Genomic DNA, 20398 nt, shown 5'->3' with positions numbered 1-20398 from the left:
TTATTACTACACAGGAGGAAGGAGAGGATCCTGATCATTACATGAGAAAACGAAAAGATGCCTGACAGCAGAAGAAGCCAACCTATGGGTAATGCATCCACCATGATCTGCAAACTATCTTGCACATTAGAGTGATGTCCGGGTAGTTTATTGTTCAAGGCATGGTGTCTCAGGCCTTGCTGCCCTCCAAGGGAGAAGATGCCCCAATAGTAAAAAAAAAAAAAAAAAAAAAAAAGAAGAGGGCGCACTGGCCTAGTGCATTATCCCAAGTATACTTGGCAAGCAGTCCTGGAACCAACAGTCTCCAGATCAGTGTTTCTCAACTCCAGTCCTCAAGGCGCCCCAACGGGTCATGTTTTCAGGCTTTCCATTATTTTGCACAGGTGATTAGATCAGTTTGACTGCCTTAGTAATTATCACAGCTGTTTTAGATGAGGGAAATCCTGAAAACATGACCTGTTGGGGCGCCTTGAGGACTGGAGTTGAGAAACACTGCTCCAGATAACAGAGGACCTGGCCTCAAGGTCTCTGCTGGTTGACACACTTCGAAGGAATACCTTCTTCCTCAGAGCCTAGCAGTAATGGCTACTCCATCTCTATACACACATCATCACATGTAGTAATTAGGTACATTACATGAGAGCCTGGGGCCACCCACCCACTGCATGCGAAAGCAGCCACCATCCTAGATGGATACAAAATGTCTTATATGGACAATTTTGCCATCTTAGACGTGCATGCACCAGAAAAGAAAATTACAAAGAACAAAGTGAGCTGCTAAAAAATAAGTTCAAAGAGAAAGGCTATGATAAAACTCATACAGAAGCAGCCTATAATAATTATCTTGCCTTCTATGATAATTCACCAGATCATCACCAGACACCATTCCCTACAAGTAATCCAGATATCCAGCAGTTTAGGTTTTCCACCCAATACATGAGTAAAGCATTTGAAATACAACACATCTTTATGAAAAACTCGGGGACTCTTAAAGAAGATCCTATTCTAGAAGAAATGCTCCCGGAAAGACCAAAACATTGTTTTGAGGAAACCTTGGGATCTGAGGAGCCTGGGGGATCTGAGGAGCCTGGGGGATCTGAGCAGAGTGAGAAAATGTACCAATAAGGCACTCAGCATATGGACATCTATATTTGACCAAAAAGGAAGCTGAAGGTGTAGTGTCAAAAACTGTGGTACGTGCACATATATGTGGCATAGGAAAAAAATCTATCATTGGAAAAGATGTCAGATTTCACCTCACCAGACAGTTTATTAACTGCATAACAGCTTACGTTGTATATGGCATTATCTGCCCGTGTGGTCGTCTATATGTGGGTTGTACATCCCGCCCATTGAGAGTTCGGATAGGTGAGCACAAATGTGAGATCATTAACCAAAGAGACAAGTACTCTATCCCTCGACATTTCCAAGAAGTCCATCAAGGGGCCCCCTCTGTTTTGAGGGTGTTTGGAATAGAGGCTATCGGAGGAGATCTAGGCACGGGAAGGAGATACCAGACATTTTTTTTTTTTTAAAGCCTGTGGTGTGTGAACACACTCAGACTCCACCCAATGCAAAATAAAAGAGTGTACACAAAAGAGTGAAAACACAAAAAGTGCACAGGGTGTACACATGGTCCTCCTCCGAAGAGAAAGGACCCTAGCCCTGATCCCCTGGGTCACAAGGCTCCTGACAGGGACTGGGGTACTTCACTCGTCCACCTGGCCGAAACCAGGCGGACCCCGTTTTCCGGGAGGTCTGCTGAAACAGAGAGGGAGACCCCATGAGAGAGGGCAAAGTAAACCAGAAGGCCATATCCAACCCCTCCCAAGACTTTCAGGGCAGGCCTGAGGACCTACACCCTAATAATAAAATGTAAAAAAGATGTGTACAGTGCAACCAAACATAAAGACAAACACACATTTAAAAGTGGGGGGAAGGATAGTGGAGAAATTCTAAAGGTGCCATTGTGCAATACAATGACCTGCCTTCCAGCCAGGAATAAAGAATTCCTCTGGTCCTAGACAAAAGGCTTGGCCTTAGAGGCAGGTGCAAAAAAAGTGTGTGTACTGCGGTGACCTTGGTGCTGAAACTCAAACCGCCCGGTCCGACAGTGAGAATTGAGGCACCCCTGGACTGCCACCCTGGGTCACATAAACCACTGGCTGCTTTCGGAGCCGCAGCCCAATCCAAACCAGGAGAACTTAGCTTAGGGGGAGCCTCGCCTACAACCGGGGACAAGCCTTTTGCAAGGCCAGATTCAACCCAGGAGGAAAAAGGCCCTCCCCGCCACCATTACCCTTCCTTACCTATTACTTCAGAAGGGATACTCGCCAGTGCCCCACCCTACAAGAGGCACCAGCATTCTCCCCTGAACTATACCAAAGCGGACTTCTGAATATTTCCTATTGCACTAACAGCATACGTAGACAAAGGTCAGTATATGAACGTTCCCAATTATAGATCACCATGTCTTGTATAGGCATTTTATTCATATGTACAAGCCCCAAGCTGTTTCATACTATCAATCATTCTCCATATACAGTGGGGACGGAAAGTATTCAGACCCCCTTAAATTTTTCACTCTGTTATATTGCAGCCATTTGCTAAAATCATTTAAGTTAATTTTTTCCTCATGAATGTACACACAGCACCCCATATTGACAGAAAAACACAGAATTGTTGACATTTTTGCAGATTTATTAAAAAAGTAAAACTGAAATATCACATGGTCCTAAGTATTTAGACCCTTTGCTCAGTATTTAGTAGAAGCCCCCTTTTGATCTAATACAGCCATGAGTCTTTTTGGGAAAGATGCAACAAGTTTTTCACACCTGGATTTGGGGATCCTCTGCCATTCCTCCTTGCAGATCCTCTCCAGTTCTGTCAGGTTGGATGGTAAACGTTGGTAGACAGCCATTTTTAGGTCTCTCCAGAGATGCTCAATTGGGTTTAAGTCAGGGCCCTGGCTGGGCCATTCAAGAACAGTCATGGAGTTGTTGTAAAGCCGCTCCTTCATTATTTTAGCTTTGTGTTTAGGGTCATTGTCTTGTTGGAAGGTAAACCTTCGGCCCAGTCTGAGGTCCTGAGCACTCTGGAGAAGGTTTTCCTCCAGGATATCCCTGTACTTGGCCGCATTCATCTTTCCCTCGATTGCAACCAGTCGTCCTGTCCCTGTAGCTGAAAAACACCCACACAGCATGATGCTGCCACCACCATGCTTCACTGTTGGGACTGTATTAGACAGGTGATGAGCAGTGCCTGGTTTTCTCCACACATACCGCTTAGAATTAAGGCCAAAAAGTTCTATCTTGGTCTCATCAGACCAGAGAATCTTATTTCTCACCATCTTGGAGTCCTTCAGGTGTTTTTTTAGTAAACTCCATGCGGGCTTTCATGTGTCTTGCACTGAGGAGAGGCTTCGGTCGGGCTACTCTGCCATAAAGCCCCGACTGGTGGAGGGCTGCAGTGATGGTTGACTTTCTACAACTTTCTCCCATCTCCCGACTGGATCTCTGGAGCTCAGCCACAGTGATCTTTGGGTTCTTCTTTACCTCTCTCACCAAGGCTCTTCTCCCTGATAGCTCAGTTTGGCCAGCTCTAGGAAGGGTTCTGGTCGTCCCAAACATCTTCCATTTAAGGATTATGGAGGCCACTGTGCTCTTAGGAACCTTAAGTGCAGCAGAAATTTTTTTGTAACCTTGGTCAGATCTCTGCCTTGCCACAATTCTGTTTCTGAGCTCTTCAGGCAGTTCCTTTGACCTCATGATTCTCATTTGCTCTGACATGCACTTTGAGCTGTAAGGTCTTATATAGACAGGTGTTTGGCTTTCCTAAACAAGTCCAATCAGTGTAATCAAACACAGCTGGACTCAAATGAAGGTGTAGAACCATCTCAAGGATGATCAGAAGAAATGGACAGCATCTGAGTTAAATATATGAGTGTCACAGCAAAGGGTCTGAATACTTAGAACCATGTGATATTTCAGTTTCTTTTTTAATAAATCTGCAAAAATGTCAACAATTCTGTGTTTTTCTGTCAATATGGGGTGCTTTGTGTACATTAATGAGGAAAAAAAATGAACTTATATTGCAGCCATTTACTAAAATCACTTAACAAAGAGTGAACAATTTAAGGGGGTCTGAATACTTTACGTCCCCACTGTATATCTTTAGGCAATGCCTCAACCAGTACAATGTAGTGCAGGCAATATTGCTATTTTCCACCTGTCACCTTGGGCCACTCACTCCACCCCCAAGTTGTACCACTGCCACAGTGGGTGGGTGGCCCCAGGCTCTCGTGTCATGTGCCCAATTACTACATGTGTGTAAATATTGAGATGGAGGAGCCATTACTGCTAGGCTCTGAGGAAGAAGGTATTCCTTTGAAGCACATCAGCCAGCAGAGACCTTGAGGCCAGGTCCTCTGTTATCTGGAGACTGTCGGTTCCAGGACTGATTGCCACGACAAGGTGGCTTTTACAAGCTTCATTTTTCCATCCGTTTGTGAGTAGTTTCTACTTTGTTTTTATTATTATTATTAAATATACTTGGGATAATGCACTAGGCCAGTGCGCCCTCTTATCTATTTTTTTATCCACACTGATTTATCTGTATTAATAACTGATAAATTGGTGGTTGGCTCACACATCTTTTTGCCAATCACTGAGACCTGCCATTCCCATCCCCCAACACCTGCTATTCCCACCCCATCCCCCAACACCTGCTATTCCCACCCCATCCCCCAACACCTGCTACTCCCACCCCATCCCCCCCAACACCTGCTATTCCCACACCATCCCCCCAACACCTGTCACTCCCCATCCCATCCCCCCAACACCTGTCACTCCCCATCCCATCCCCCCAACACCTGTCACTCTCCATCCCAACCCCCCAACACCTGTCACTCTCCATCCCATCCCCCCAACACCTGTCACTCCCCATCCCATCCCCCAACACCTGTCACTCCCCATCCCATCCCCCCAACACCTGTCACTCCCCATCCCCCCAACACCTGTCACTCCCCATCCCATCCCCCCAACACCTGTCACTCTCCATCCCATCCCCCCAACACCTGTCACTCCCCATCCCATAACACCTGTCACTCCCCATCCCATCCCCCAACACCTGTCACTCCCCATCCCCCCAACACCTGTCACTCCCCATCCCATCCCCCCAACACCTGTCACTCCCCATCCCATCCCCCCAACACCTGTCACTCCCCATCCCATCCCCCAACACCTGTCACTCCCCATCCCATCCCCCAACACCTGTCACTCCCCATCCCCCCAACACCTGTCACTCCCCATCCCATCCCCCCAACACCTGTCACTCCCCATCCCATCCCCCAACACCTGCCATTCCCATCCTATCCCCCCAAAACTGTCACTCCCATCCCCCAAAGTCACCTGCCATTCCCTAACACTTTTCACAGTAATGTAACTTCATGCACCATTCAATGCGTTGTACTTTTTAATGTTCTATTATGCAAATTTTTTATCCTTATTCAACATGTCATGTAACATGTCATGGGGTGAGAAAGCCAAATTTTCAAGATGCACACAAATTGGGAGTCAAAATGGGGATTTCCCCCCTGATCCCATGCCTAATGTCAACATGTGTTATCTCCGATCATGGGGGATCAATGGACGCGTTTCAGGGGTGCAACCCCTTCCTCTCATCTGCTTTAGTCGCAAGGAAGGGGGTGCGATTTTGGTAATTTTGGACCATTTTAAAAATAAAAGGACCGGTGGTGCGATTTTGGTCATTTTGAAGCGATTTAAGACTAAAAGGGCCGGGGGTGCGATTTTTGCAATTTTAGACCGATTTTGGGATAAAAGGGCCGGGGGTGCGATTTTTGCCATTTTAGACCGATTTTGGGATAAAAGGGCCGGGGGTGCGATTTTTGACCGATTTCAGACTAAATGGGTCGGGAGTGTGATTTTTGTCATTTTGGACCGATTTCAGGCTAAAAGGGCTGGCGGGTGCGATTTTGGCCATTTTGGACCGATTTTGGTCTAAAAGCCTCGGGGGTGCGATTTTTGCCATTTTGGACGGATTTTGGACTAAAAGGGCCGGGAGTGCGATTTTTGTAACTTTTGACCCATTTCGGACTAAAAGGGCCGGGAGTGCGATTTTTGTCATTTTGGAGCCATTTTGGTCTAAAATTGCCAGGAGTGCGATTTTTGTCATTTTGGAGCATTTTTGTGCTAAAAGGGCTGGGAGTGCGATTTTTGACATTTTTGACCCATTTTGGGCTAAAAGGGCCGGGAGTGCGATTTTTCTCATTTTTTACCCATTACGGGCTAAAAGGGCCGGGAGTGCGATTTTTCTCATTTTGCAGCCATTTTGGGCTAAAAGGGCCAGGAGTGCGATTTTTCTCATTTTGCAGCCATTTTGGGCTAAAAGGGCCGGGAGTGCGATTTTTATCATTTTGGACGGATTTTGGGCTAAAAGGGCCGGGAGTGCGATTTTGGTCATTTTTGACCCATTTTGGGCTAAAAGGGCCGGGGGTGCGATTTTGGTCTTTTTTGACCCATTTTGGGCTAAAAGGGCCGGGGGTGCGATTTTGGTCTTTTTTGACCCATTTTGGGCTAAAAGGGCCGGGGGTGCGATTTTGGTCTTTTTTGACCCATTTTCGGCTAAAAGGTCTGGGGGTGCGATTTTGGTCATTTTTGACCCATTTTTGGCTAAAAGGGCCGGCGGTGCGACTTTGGTCATTTTTGACCCATTTTTGGCTTAATCGCCGGGGGTGCGATTTTGGTCATTTTTGACCCATTTTGGGCTAAACGGGCCGGGGGTGCGATTTTGGTCATTTTTTACCCATTTTGGGCTAAAAGGTCCGGGGGTGCGATTTTGGTCATTTTTCACCCATTTTGGGCTAAAAGGGCCGGGGGGTGCGATTTTGGACATTTTTGACCCATTTTGGGCTAAAAGGTCCAGGGGTGCGATTTTGGTCTTTTTTGACTCATTTTTGGCTAAAAGGTCCGGGGTTGCGATTTTGGTCATTTTTACCTATTTTCGGCTAAAAGGTCCGGGGGTGCGATTTTGGTCATTTTTACCTATTTTCGGCTAAAAGGGCCGGGGGTGCGATTTTGGTCATTGTTTGACCCATTTTGGGCTAAAAGGGCCGGGGGTGCGATTTTGGTCTTTTTTGACCCATTTTCGGCTAAAAGGTCCGGGGGTGCGATTTTGGTCATTTTTGACCCATTTTTGGCTAAAAGGGCCGGCGGTGCGACTTTGGTCATTTTTGACCCATTTTTGGCTTAATCGCCGGGGGTGCGATTTTGGTCATTTTTGACCCATTTTGGGCTAAACGGGCCGGGGGTGCGATTTTGGTCATTTTTTACCCATTTTGGGCTAAAAGGTCCGGGGGTGCGATTTTGGACATTTTTCACCCATTTTGGGCTAAAAGGTCCAGGGGTGCGATTTTGGTCTTTTTTGACTCATTTTTGGCTAAAAGGTCCGGGGTTGCGATTTTGGTCATTTTTACCTATTTTCGGCTAAAAGGTCCGGGGGTGCGATTTTGGTCATTTTTACCTATTTTCGGCTAAAAGGGCCGGGGGTGCGATTTTGGTCATTTTTTACCCATTTTCGGCTTAATAGCCGGGGGTGCGATTTTGGTCATTTTTGACCCATTTTTGGCAAAAAGGTCCGGGGGTGCGATTTTGGTCTTTTTTGACCCATTTTCGGCTAAAAGGTCCGGGGGTGCGATTTTGCTCATTTTTGACCCGTTTTGGGCTAAAAGGGCCGGGGGTGCGATTTTGCTAATTTTTGACCCGTTTTGGGCTAAAAGGTCCGGGGGTGCGATTTTGGTCATTTTTACCCATTTTGGGCTAAAAGGGCCGGGGGTGCGATTTTGGTCTTTTTTGACCCATTTTGGGCTAAAAGGGCCGGGGGTGCGATTTTGGTCTTTTTTGACCCATTTTCGGCTAAAAGGTCCGGGGGTGCGATTTTGGTCATTTTTGACCCATTTTTGGCTAAAAGGGCCGGCGGTGCGACTTTGGTCATTTTTGACCCATTTTTGGCTTAATCGCCGGGGGTGCGATTTTGGTCATTTTTGACCCATTTTGGGCTAAACGGGCCGGGGGTGCGATTTTGGTCATTTTTTACCCATTTTGGGCTAAAAGGTCCGGGGGTGCGATTTTGGTCATTTTTCACCCATTTTGGGCTAAAAGGGCCGGGGGTGCGATTTTGGACATTTTTGACCCATTTTGGGCTAAAAGGTCCAGGGGTGCGATTTTGGTCTTTTTTGACTCATTTTTGGCTAAAAGGTCCGGGGTTGCGATTTTGGTCATTTTTACCTATTTTCGGCTAAAAGGTCCGGGGGTGCGATTTTGGTCATTTTTACCTATTTTCGGCTAAAAGGGCCGGGGGTGCGATTTTGGTCATTTTTTACCCATTTTCGGCTTAATAGCCGGGGGTGCGATTTTGGTCATTTTTGACCCATTTTTGGCAAAAAGGTCCGGGGGTGCGATTTTGGTCTTTTTTGACCCATTTTCGGCTAAAAGGTCCGGGGGTGCGATTTTGCTCATTTTTGACCCGTTTTGGGCTAAAAGGGCCGGGGGTGCGATTTTGCTAATTTTTGACCCGTTTTGGGCTAAAAGGGCCGGGGGTGCGATTTTGGTAATTTTTGACCCATTTTGGGCTAAAAGGGCCGGGGGTGCGATTTTTGGTCATTTTTGACCCGTTTTGGGCTAAAAGGGCCGGGGGTGCGATTTTGGTCATTTTTACCTATTTTCGGCTAAAAGGTCCGGGGGTGCGATTTTGGTCATTTTTACCTATTTTCGGCTAAAAGGTCCGGGGGTGCGATTTTGGTCATTTTTACCTATTTTCGGCTAAAAGGTCCGGGGGTGCGATTTTGGTCATTTTTACCTATTTTCGGCTAAAAGGGCCGGGGGTGCGATTTTGGTCATTTTTTACCCATTTTCGGCTTAATAGCCGGGGGTGCGATTTTGGTCATTTTTGACCCATTTTTGGCAAAAAGGTCCGGGGGTGCGATTTTGGTCTTTTTTGACCCATTTTCGGCTAAAAGGGCCGGGGGTGCGATTTTGCTCATTTTTGACCCGTTTTGGGCTAAAAGGGCCGGGGGTGCGATTTTGCTCATTTTTGACCCGTTTTGGGCTAAAAGGGCCGGGGGTGCGATTTTGGTAATTTTTGACCCATTTTGGGCTAAAAGGGCCGGGGGTGCGATTTTTGGTCATTTTTGACCCGTTTTGGGCTAAAAGGGCCGGGGGTGCGATTTTTGGTCATTTTTGACCCGTTTTGGGCTAAAAGGGCCGGGGGTGCAATTTTGGTCATTTTTGACCCGTTTTGGGTAAAAGGGCCGGGGGTGCGATTTTGGTCATTTTTGACCCGTTTTGGGCTAAAAGGGCCGGGGGTGCGATTTTGGTCATTTTAGACCGGTTTTGGGCTAAAAGGGCCGGGGGGTGCGATTTTGGTCATTTTTGACCCGTTTTGGGCTAAAAGGGCCGGGGGTGCACTTTTGGTCATTTTCGACCCGTTTTGTGCTAAATGGGCCGGGGGTGCAATTTTGCTCATTTTTGACCTGTTTTGGGCCAAAAGGGCCGGGGATACGATTTTGGTCATTTTTGACCCGTTTTGGGTTTAAAGGGCCAGGGGTGCAATTTTGGTCATTTTTGATCCGTTTTGGGCAAAAAGGGCCGAGGGTGCGATTTGTCATTTTTGACCCGTTTTCAGCTAAAAGGGCCGGGGGTGCGATTTTGATCATTTTTGACTCGTTTTGGGCTAAAAGGGCCGGGGGTGCGATTTTGGTCATTTTTTACCTGTTTTGGGCTAAAAGGGCCGGGGGTGCAATTTTGGTCATTTTTGACCCCTTTTGGGCTAAAAGGGCCGGGGGTGCAAATTTTGGTCATTTTTGACCCATTTTGGGCTAAAAGGGCCGGGGGTGCAAATTTTGGTCATTTTTGACCCATTTTGGGCTAAAAGGGCCGGGGGTGCAATTTTGGTCATTTTCGACCCGTTTTGTGCTAAAAGGGCCGTGGGTGCGATTTTGGTCATTTTTGACCCGTTTTGGGCTAAAAGGGCCGGGGGTGCGATTTTGGTCATTTTTGACCAGTTTTCGGCTAAAAGGGCCGGGGGTGCGATTTGGGTCATTTTTGACCCGTTTTGGGCTAAAAGGGCCGGAGGTGCGATTTTGGCCTTTTTTGACCCGTTTTCGGCTAAAAGGGCCAGGGGTGTGATTTTGGTCATTTTTGACCCGTTTTCGGCAAAAAGGGCCGGGGGTGCGATTTTGGTCATTTTTGACCCGTTTTGGGCTAAAAGGGCCGGGGGTGCTATTTTGGTTATTTTTGACCCGTTTTGGGCTAAAAGGGCCGGGGGTGCAATTTTGCCCATTTTTGACCCGTTTAGGGCTAAAAGGGCCGGGGGTGCGATTTTGGTCATTTTTGACCCGTTTAGGGCTAAAAGGGCCGGGGGTGCGATTTTGGCCATTTTTGACCAGTTTTGGGCTAAAAGGGCCGGGGTGCGATTTTGGTCATTTTTGACCCGTTTTGGGCTAAAAGGGTCGGGGGTGCGATTTTGGTCATTTTTGACCCGTTTTGGGCTAAATGGGCCGGGGGTGCGATTTTGGTCATTTTTGACCCGTTTTCGGCTAAAAGGGCCGGGGGTGCGATTTTGGACATTTTTGACCCATTTTGGGCTAAAAGGTCCAGGGGTGCGATTTTGGTCTTTTATGACTCATTTTTGGCTAAAAGGTCCGGGGTTGCGATTTTGGTCATTTTTACCTATTTTCGGCTAAAAGGTCCGGGGGTGCGATTTTGGTCATTTTTACCTATTTTCGGCTAAAAGGGCCGGGGGGTGCGATTTTGGTCATTTTTTACCCATTTTCTGCTTAATAGCCGGGGGTGCGATTTTGGTCATTTTTGACCCATTTTTGGCAAAAAGGTCCGGGGGTGCGATTTTGGTCTTTTTTGACCCATTTTCGGCTAAAAGGTCCGGGGGTGCGATTTTGCTCATTTTTGACCCGTTTTGGGCTAAAAGGGCCGGGGGTGCGATTTTGGTAATTTTTGACCCATTTTGGGCTAAAAGGGCCGGGGGTGCGATTTTTGGTCATTTTTGACCCGTTTTGGGCTAAAAGGGCCGGGGGTGCGATTTTTGGTCATTTTTGACCCGTTTTGGGCTAAAAGGGCCGGGGGTGCGATTTTTGGTCATTTTTGACCCGTTTTGGGCTAAAAGGGCCGGGGGTGCAATTTTGGTCATTTTTGTCCCGTTTTGGGCTAAAAGGGCCGGGGGTGCGATTTTGGTCATTTTTGACCCGTTTTGGGCTAAAAGGGCCGGGGGTGCGATTTTGGTCAATTTAGACCGGTTTTGGGCTAAAAGGGCCGGGGGGTGCGATTTTGGTCATTTTTGACCCGTTTTGGGCTAAAAGGGCCGGGGTGCACTTTTGGTCATTTTCGACCCGTTTTGTGCTAAAAGGGCCGGGGGTGCAATTTTGCTCATTTTTGATCCGTTTTGGGCTAATAGGGCCGAGGGTGCGATTTGTCATTTTTGACCCGTTTTCAGCTAAAAGGGCCGGGGGTGCGATTTTGATCATTTTTGACTCGTTTTGGGCTAAAAGGGCCGGGGGTGCGATTTTGGTCATTTTTTACCTGTTTTGGGCTAAAAGGGCCGGGGGTGCAATTTTGGTCATTTTTGACCCCTTTTGGGCTAAAAGGGCCGGGGGTGCAAATTTTGGTCATTTTTGACCCATTTTGGGCTAAAAGGGCCGGGGGTGCAAATTTTGGTCATTTTTGACCCATTTTGGGCTAAAAGGGCCGGGGGTGCAAATTTTGGTCATTTTTGACCCATTTTGGGCTAAAAGGGCCGGGGGTGCAATTTTGGTCATTTTTGAACGGTTTTGGGCTAAAAGGGCCGGGGGTGCGATTTTGGTCATTTTCGACCCGTTTTGTGCTAAAAGGGCCGTGGGTGCGATTTTGGTCATTTTTGACCCGTTTTGGGCTAAAAGGGCCGGGGGTGCGATTTTGGTCATTTTTGACCCGTTTTCGGATAAAAGGGCCGGGGGTGCGATTTTGGTCATTTTTGACCCGTTTTCGGCAAAAAGGGCCGGGGGTGCGATTTTGGTCATTTTTGACCCGTTTTGGGCTAAAAGGGCCGGGGGTGCTATTTTGGTTATTTTTGACCCGTTTTGGGCTAAAAGGGCCGGGGGTGCAATTTTGCCCATTTTTGACCCGTTTAGGGCTAAAAGGGCCGGGGGTGCGATTTTGGTCATTTTTGACCCGTTTAGGGCTAAAAGGGCCGGGGGTGCGATTTTGGTCATTTTTGACCCGTTTTGGGCTAAAAGGGCCGGGGGTGCGATTTTGGCCATTTTTGACCAGTTTTGGGCTAAAAGGGCCGGGGTGCGATTTTGGTCATTTTTGACCCGTTTTGGGCTAAAAGGGTCGGGGGTGCGATTTTGGTCATTTTTGACCCGTTTTGGGCTAAATGGGCCGGGGGTGCGATTTTGGTCATTTTTGACCCGTTTTCGGCTAAAAGGGCCGGGGGTGCGATTTTGGACATTTTTGACCCATTTTGGGCTAAAAGGTCCAGGGGTGCGATTTTGGTCTTTTTTGACTCATTTTTGGCTAAAAGGTCCGGGGTTGCGATTTTGGTCATTTTTACCTATTTTCGGCTAAAAGGTCCGGGGGTGCGATTTTGGTCATTTTTACCTATTTTCGGCTAAAAGGGCCGGGGGTGCGATTTTGGTCATTTTTTACCCATTTTCGGCTTAATAGCCGGGGGTGCGATTTTGGTCATTTTTGACCCGTTTTGGGCTGAAAGGGCCGGGGGGGTGCGATTTTGCCCATTTTTGACCCGTTTAGGGCTAAAAGGGCCGGGGGTGCGATTTTGGTCATTTTTGACCCGTTTTGGGTTAAAAGGGCCGGGGGTGCGATTTTTGTCATTTTTGACCCGTTTTGGGCTAAAAGGGCCGGGGGTGCGATTTTGGCCATTTTTGACCCGTTTTTGGCTAAAATGGCCGGGGGTCCGATTTTTGGTCATTTTTGACCCGTTTTGGGTAAAAGGACCGGGGGTGTGATTTTGGTCATTTTTGACCCGTTTTGGGCTAAAAGGGCCGGGGGTGCGATTTTGGTGATTTTTGACCCGTTATGGGCTAAAAGGGCCGGGGGGCGATTTTCGTCATTTTTGACCCGTTTTGGGCTAAAAGGGCCGGGGGTGCGATTTTGGCCATTTTTGACCCGTTTTGGGTTAAAAGGGCCGGGGGTGCGATTTTGGCCATTTTTGACCCGTTTTGGGCTAAAAGGGCCGGGGGTGCGATTTTGGTCATTTTTGACCCGTTTTGGGCTAAAAGGGCCGGGGGTGCGATTTGTCATTTTTGACCCGTTTTGGGCTAAAAGGGCCGGGGGTGCGATTTTGGTCATTTTTGACCCGTTTTGGGCTAAAAGGGCCGGGGGTGCGATTTTGGTCATTTTTGACCCGTTTTCGGCTAAAAGGGCCGGGGGTGCGATTTTGGTCATTTTTGACCCCTATTAGGCTAAAAGGGCAGGAGGTGCGATTTTGGTCATTTTTGACCCGTATTAGGCTAAAAGGGCCGGGGGTGCGATTTTGGCCATTTTTGACCCGTTTTGGGCTAAAAGTGCCGGGGGTGCGATTTTGGTCATTTTTGACCAGTTTTGGGCTAAAAGGGCCGGGGGTGCGATTTTGGTCATTTTTGACCCGTTTTGGGGTAAAAGGGCCGTGGGTGCGATTTTGGTCATTTTTGACCCGTTTTGGGCTAAAAGGGCCGGGGGTGCGATTTTGGTCATTTTTGACCCGTTTTCGGATAAAAGGGCCGGGGGTGCGATTTTGGTCATTTTTGACCCGTTTTCGGCTAAAAGGGCTGGGGGTGCGATTTTGGCTATTTTTGACCCGTTTTAGGCTAAAAGGGCCGGGGGTGCGATTTTGGCCATTTTTGAAGAGTTTTGGGCTAAAAGGGCCGGGGGTGCGATTTTGGCCATTTTTGACCCGTTTTGGGCTTAAAGTGCGGGGGGTGCAATTTTGGTCATTTTTGACCAGTTTTGGGCTAAAAGGGCCGGGGGTGCGATTTTGGCCATTTTTGACCCGTTTTGGGCTAAAAGGGCCGGGGGTGCGATTTTGGTCATTTTTGACCAGTTTTGGGCTAAAAGGGCCAGGGGTGCAATTTTGGTCATTTTTGACCCGTTTTGGGCTAAAAGGGCCGGGGGTGCGATTTTTGCCATTTTTCACCCGTTTTGGGCTAAAAGGGCCGGGGGTGCGATTTTGGTCATTTTTGACCCGTTTTGGGCTAAAAGGGCCGGGGGTGCGATTTTGGTCATTTTTGACCCGTTTTGGGTTTAAAGGGCCAGGGGTGCAATTTTGGTCATTTTTGATCCGTTTTGGGCAAAAAGGGCCGAGGGTGCGATTTGTCATTTTTGACCCGTTTTCAGCTAAAAGGGCCGGGGGTGCGATTTTGATCATTTTTGACTCGTTTTGGGCTAAAAGGGCCGGGGGTGCGATTTTGGTCATTTTTTACCTGTTTTGGGCTAAAAGGGCCGGGGGTGCAATTTTGGTCATTTTTGACCCCTTTTGGGCTAAAAGGGCCGGGGGTGCAAATTTTGGTCATTTTTGACCCATTTTGGGCTAAAAGGGCCGGGGGTGCAAATTTTGGTCATTTTTGACCCATTTTGGGCTAAAAGGGCCGGGGGTGCAAATTTTGGTCATTTTTGACCCATTTTGGGCTAAAAGGGCTGGGGGTGCAATTTTGGTCATTTTTGAACGGTTTTGGGCTAAAAGGGCCGGGGGTGCGATTTTGGTCATTTTCGACCTGTTTTGGGCTAAAAGGGCCGGGGGTGCGATTTTGGTCATTTTTGACCCGTTTTCGGATAAAAGGGCCGGGGGTGCGATTTTGGCCATTTTTGACCCGTTTTGGGCTAAAAGGTCCAGGGGTGCGATTTTGGTCTTTTTTGACCCATTTTTGGCAAAAAGGTCCGGGGGTGCGATTTTGGTCTTTTTTGACCCATTTTCGGCTAAAAGGTCCGGGGGTGCGATTTTGCTCATTTTTGACCCGTTTTGGGCTAAAAGGGCCGGGGGTGCGATTTTGGTAATTTTTGACCCGTTTTGGGCTAAAAGGGCCGGGGGTGCGATTTTGGTCATTTTAGACCGGTTTTGGGCTAAAAGGGCCGGGGGGTGCGATTTTGGTCATTTTTGACCCGTTTTGGTCTAAAAGGGCCGGGGTGCACTTTTGGTCATTTTCGACCCGTTTTGTGCTAAAAGGGCCGGGGGTGCGATTTTGGTCATTTTTGACCCGTTTTCGGCTAAAAGGGCCGGGGGTGCGATTTTGGTCATTTTTGACCCGTTTTCGGCAAAAAGGGCCGGGGGTGCTATTTTGGTCATTTTTGACCCGTTTTTGGCTAAAAGGGCCGGGGGTGCAATTTTGCCCATTTTTGACCCGTTTTGGGCTAAAAGGGCCGGGGGTGCGATTTTGGTCATTTTTGACCCGTTTTCGGCTAAAAGGGCCGGGGGTGCGATTTTGGTCACTTTTGACCCGTTTTGGGCTAAAAGGGCCAGGGGTGCGATTTTGGTCATTTTTGACCCGTTTTGGGCTAAAAGGGCCGGGGGGGGTGCGATTTTAGCCATTTTTGACCCGTTTAGGGCTAAAAGGGCCGGGGGTGCGATTTTGGTAATTTTTTACCTGTTTTGAGCTAAAAGGGCCGGGGGTGCGATTTGGGTCATTTTTGACCCGTTTTGGGCTAAAAGGGCCGGGGATGCGATTTTGGTCATTTTTGACCCGTTTTGGGCTAAAAGGGCCGGGGGTGCGATTTGGGTCATTTTTGACCCGTTTTGGGCTAAAAGGGCCGGGGGTGCGATTTTGGTCATTTTTGACCCGTTTTCGGCTAAAAGGGCCGGGGGTGCGATTTTGGTCATTTTTGACCCGTTTTCGGCAAAAAGGGCCGGGGTTGCGATTTTGGTCATTTTTGACCCGTTTTGGGCTAAAAGGGCCGGGGGTGCGATTTTGGTCATTTTTGACCCGTTTTGGGCTAAAAGGGCCGGGGGTGCGAATTTAGTCGTTTTTAAACCGTTTTCGGCTAAAAGGGCCGGGGGTGCGATTTTTGTCATTTTTGACCCGTTTTGGGCTAAAAGTGCCGGGGGTGCGATTTTGGTCATTTTTGACCAGTTTTGGGCTAAAATGGCCGGGGGTGTGATTTTGGCCATTTTTGACCCGTTTTCGGCTAAAAGGGACGGGGGTGCGAATTTGGCCATTTTTGACCCGTTTTGGGCTAAAAGGGACGGGGGTGCGATTTGGGTCATTTTTGACCCATTTTCGGATAAAAGGTCCGGGGGTGCGATTTTGGCCATTTTTGACCCCTTTTTTGGCTAAATGGGCCGGGTGTGCGATTTTGGTCATTTTTGACCCGTTTTGGGCTAAAAGGGCCGGGGGTGCGATTTTGGCCATTTTTGACCCGTTTTGGGCTAAAATGGCCGGGGGTGCGATTTTGGCCATTTTTGACCCGTTTTGGGCTATAAGGGCCGGGGGTGCGATTTTGGTCATTTTTGACCCGTTTTCGTCTAAAAGGGCCGGGGGTGCGATTTTGGTCATTTTTGGGCTGAAAGGGCCGGGGGTGCGATTTTGGTCATTTTTGACCCGTTTTGGGCTGAAAGGGCCGGGGGGGTGCGATTTTGCCCATTTTTGACCCGTTTTGGGCTAAAAGGGCTGGGGGTGTGATTTTAGTCATTTTTGACCCGTTTTGGGCTAAAATGGCCGGGGGTGTGATTTTGGTCATTTTTGACCCGTTTTCGTCTAAAAGGGCCGGGGGTGCGATTTTGGTCATTTTTGACCCGTTTTGGGCTGAAAGGGCCGGGGGGTGCGATTTTGCCCATTTTTGACCCGTTTAGGGCTAAAAGGGCCGGGGGTGAGATTTTGGTCATTTTTGACCCGTTTTGGGTTAAAAGGGCCGGGGGTGCGATTTTTGTCATTTTTGACCCGTTTTGGGCTAAAAGGGCCGGGGGTGCGATTTTGGCCATTTTTGACCCGTTTTGGGCTAAAAGGGCCGGGGGTGCGATTTTGGCCATTTTTGACCCGTTTTGGGCTAAAAGGGCCGGGGGTGCGATTTTGGCCATTTTTGACCCGTTTTGGGCTATAAGGGCCGGGGTGCGATTTTGGTCATTTTTGACCCGTTTTCGTCTAAAAGGGCCGGGGGTGCGATTTTGGTCATTTTTGACCCGTTTTGGGCTGAAAGGGCCGGGGGTGCGATTTTGGTCATTTTTGACCCGTTTTGGGCTGAAAGGGCCGGGGGGGTGCGATTTTGCCCATTTTTGACCCGTTTAGGGCTAAAAGGGCCGGGGGTGCGATTTTGGCCATTTTTGACCCGTTTTGGGCTAAAAGGGCTGGGGGTGCGATTTTAGTCATTTTTGACCCGTTTTGGGCTAAAAGGGCCGGGGGTGTGATTTTAGTCATTTTTAACCCGTTTTGGGCTAAAAGGGCCAGGGGTGCGATTTTGGCCATTTTTGACCCGTTTTGGGCTAAAAAGGCCGGGGGTCCAATTTTTGGTCATTTTTGACCCGTTTTGGGCTAAAAGGGCCGGGGGTGCGATTTTTGTCATTTTTGACCCGTTTTGGGCTAAAAGGGCCGGGGGTGCGATTTTGGTGATTTTTGACCCGTTTTGGGCTAAAAGGGCCGGGGGTGCGATTTTGGCCATTTTTGACCCGTTTTGGGTTAAAAGGGCCGGGGGTGCGATTTTGGCCATTTTTGACCCGTTTTGGGTTAAAAGGGCCGGGGGTGCGATTTTGGCCATTTTTGACCCGTTTTGGGCTAAAAGGGCCGGGGGTGCGATTTTGGTCATTTTTGACCCCTATTAGGCTAAAAGGGCCGGAGGTGCGATTTTGGCCATTTTTGACCCGTTTTGGGCTAAAAGTGCCGGGGGTGCGATTTTGGTCATTTTTGTGCAGTTTTGGGCTAAAAGGGCCGGGGGTGCGATTTTGGCCATTTTTGACACGTTTTGGGCAAAAAGGGCCGGTGGTGCGATTTTTGTCATTTTTGACCCGTTTTGGGTAAAAGGGCCAGGGGTGCGATTTTTGTCATTTTTGACCCGTTTTGGGTAAAAGGGCCAGGGGTGCGATTTTGGCCATTTTTCACCCGTTTTGGGCTAAAAGGGCCGGGGGTGCAATCTTGGTAATTTTTGACCCGTTTAGGGCTAAAAGGGCCGGGGGTGCGATTTTGGCCATTTTTGACCCGTTTTGGGCTAAAAGGGCCGGGGGTGCGATTTTGCTAATTTTTGACCCGTTTTGGGCTAAAAGGGTCGGGGGTGCGATTTTGGTCATTTTTGACCCGTTTTGGGCTAAAAGGGCCGGGGGTGCGATTTTAGCCATTTTTGACCCGTTTTCGGATAAAAGGGCCGGGGGTGCGATTTTGGCCATTTTTGACCCGTTTTGGGCTAAAAGGGACGGGGGTGCGATTTTGGTTATTTTTGACCCGTTTTGGGCTAAAAGGGCCGGGGGTGCGATTTTGGTGATTTTTGACCTGTTTTGGGCTAAAAAGGCCGGGGGTCCAATTTTGGTCATTTTTGACCCGTTTTCGGCTAAAAGGACCGTGGGTGCGATTTTAGTCATTTTTGAGCTGTTTTGGGCTAAAAGGGCCGGGGGTGCGATTTTGGTCATTTTTGACCCGTTTTCGGATAAAAGGGTCGGGGGTGCGATTTTGGTCATTTTTGACCCGTTTTCGGCTAAAAGGGCCGGGGGTGCGATTTTGGTCATTTTTAACCCGTTTTCGGCTAAAAGGGCCGGGGGTGCGATTTTGGTCATTTTTGACCCGTATTAGGCTAAAAGGGCCGGGGGTGCGATTTTGGTCATTTTTGACCCGTATTAGGCTAAAAGGGCCGGGGGTGCGATTTTGGTCATTTTTGACCCGTTTTGGGCTGAAAGGGCCGGGGGGTGCGATTTTGCCCATTTTTGACCCGTTTAGGGCTAAAAGGGCCGGGGGTGCGATTTTGGTCATTTTTGACCCGTATTAGGCTAAAACGGCCGGGGGTGCGATTTTGGCCATTTTTGACCCGTTTTGGGCTAAAAGTGCCGGGGGTGCGATTTTGGTCATTTTTGACCAGTTTTGGGCTAAAAGGGCCGGGGGTGCGATTTTGGCCATTTTTGACCCGTTTTGGGCTAAAAGGGCCGGGGGTGCGATTTTCGTCATTTTTGACCCGTTTTGGGCTGAAAGGGCCGGGGGTGCGATTTTGGTCATTTTTGACCCGTTTTGGGCTGAAAGGGCCGGGGGGTGCGATTTTGCCCATTTTTGACCCGTTTAGGGCTAAAAGGGCCGGGGGTGCGATTTTGGTCATTTTTGACCCGTTTTGGGTTAAAAGGGCCGGGGGTGCGATGTTTGTCATTTTTGACCCGTTTTGGGTTAAAAGGACCGGGGGTGCGATTTTGGCCATTTTTGACCCGTTTTGGGCTAAAATGGCCGGGGGTGCGATTTTGGCCATTTTTGACCCGTTTTGGGCTATAAGGGCCGGGTGTGCGATTTTGGTCATTTTTGACCCGTTTTGGGCTAAAAGGGCCGGGGGGGGGGCGATTTTGGTCATTTTTGACCCGTTTTGGGCTAAAAGGGCCGGGGGTGCGATTTTGGCCATTTTTGACCCGTTTTGGGCTAAAAGGGCCGGGGGGGTACGATTTTAGCCATTTTTGACCCGTTTAGGGCTAAAAGGGCCGGGGGGGTACGATTTTAGCCATTTTTGACCCGTTTAGGGCTAAAAGGGCCGGGGGTGCGATTTTGGTCATTTTTAAACCGTTTTCGGCTAAAAGGGCCAGGGGTGCGATTTTGGCCATTTTTGACCCGTTTTGGGCTAAAAGGGCCGGGGGTGCGATTTTGGTCATTTTTGACCCGTATTAGGCTAAAAGGGCCGGGGGGTGCGATTTTGGTCATTTTTGACCCGTATTAGGCTAAAAGGGCCGGGAGTGCGATTTTGGCCATTTTTGAATCGTTTTGGGCTAAAAGTGCCGGGGGTGCGATTTTGGTCATTTTTGACCAGTTTTGGGCTAAAAGGGCCGGGGGTGCGATTTTGGCCATTTTTGACCCGTTTTGGGCAAAAGGGGCCGGGGGTGCGATTTTGGTCATTTTTGACCCGTTTTCGGATAAAAGGGCCGGGTGTGCGATTTTGGTCCTTTTTGACCCGCTTTGGGCTAAAAGGGCCGGGGCTGCGATTTTGGTCATTTTTGACCCGTTTTGGGCTAAAAGGGCCGGGGGTGCGATTTTGGTCATTTTTGACCGGTTTTAGGCTAAAAGGGCCAGGGGTGCGATTTTGGCCATTTTTGACCCGTTTTGGGCTAAAAGGGACGGGGGGGTGCGATTTTGGTGATTTTTGACCCGTTTTGGGCTAAAAGGGCCGGGGGTGCGATTTTGGTGATTTTTGACCCGTTTTGGGCTAAAAAGGCCGGGGGTCCAATTTTGGTCATTTTT

The 20398-nt window shown here is 48.7% G+C and overlaps 1 protein-coding gene across 1 annotated transcript in view; it reads right to left on the bottom strand.

The window, feature by feature from the left end:
* The window catches only part of LOC141109030 (uncharacterized), a 132163-nt gene that overhangs the window by 6149 nt on the left and 105616 nt on the right, over positions 1-20398 (bottom strand). The gene's annotated exons all lie outside the window — the stretch shown is intronic.

This window comes from Aquarana catesbeiana, linkage group LG09 (assembly GCF_042186555.1).
Source record: "Aquarana catesbeiana isolate 2022-GZ linkage group LG09, ASM4218655v1, whole genome shotgun sequence".
Taxonomy (NCBI): domain Eukaryota; kingdom Metazoa; phylum Chordata; class Amphibia; order Anura; family Ranidae; genus Aquarana; species Aquarana catesbeiana.
The sequence above is the reverse complement of the archived record's forward strand: the minus strand, read 5'-3'. Positions and strand labels throughout refer to the sequence as shown.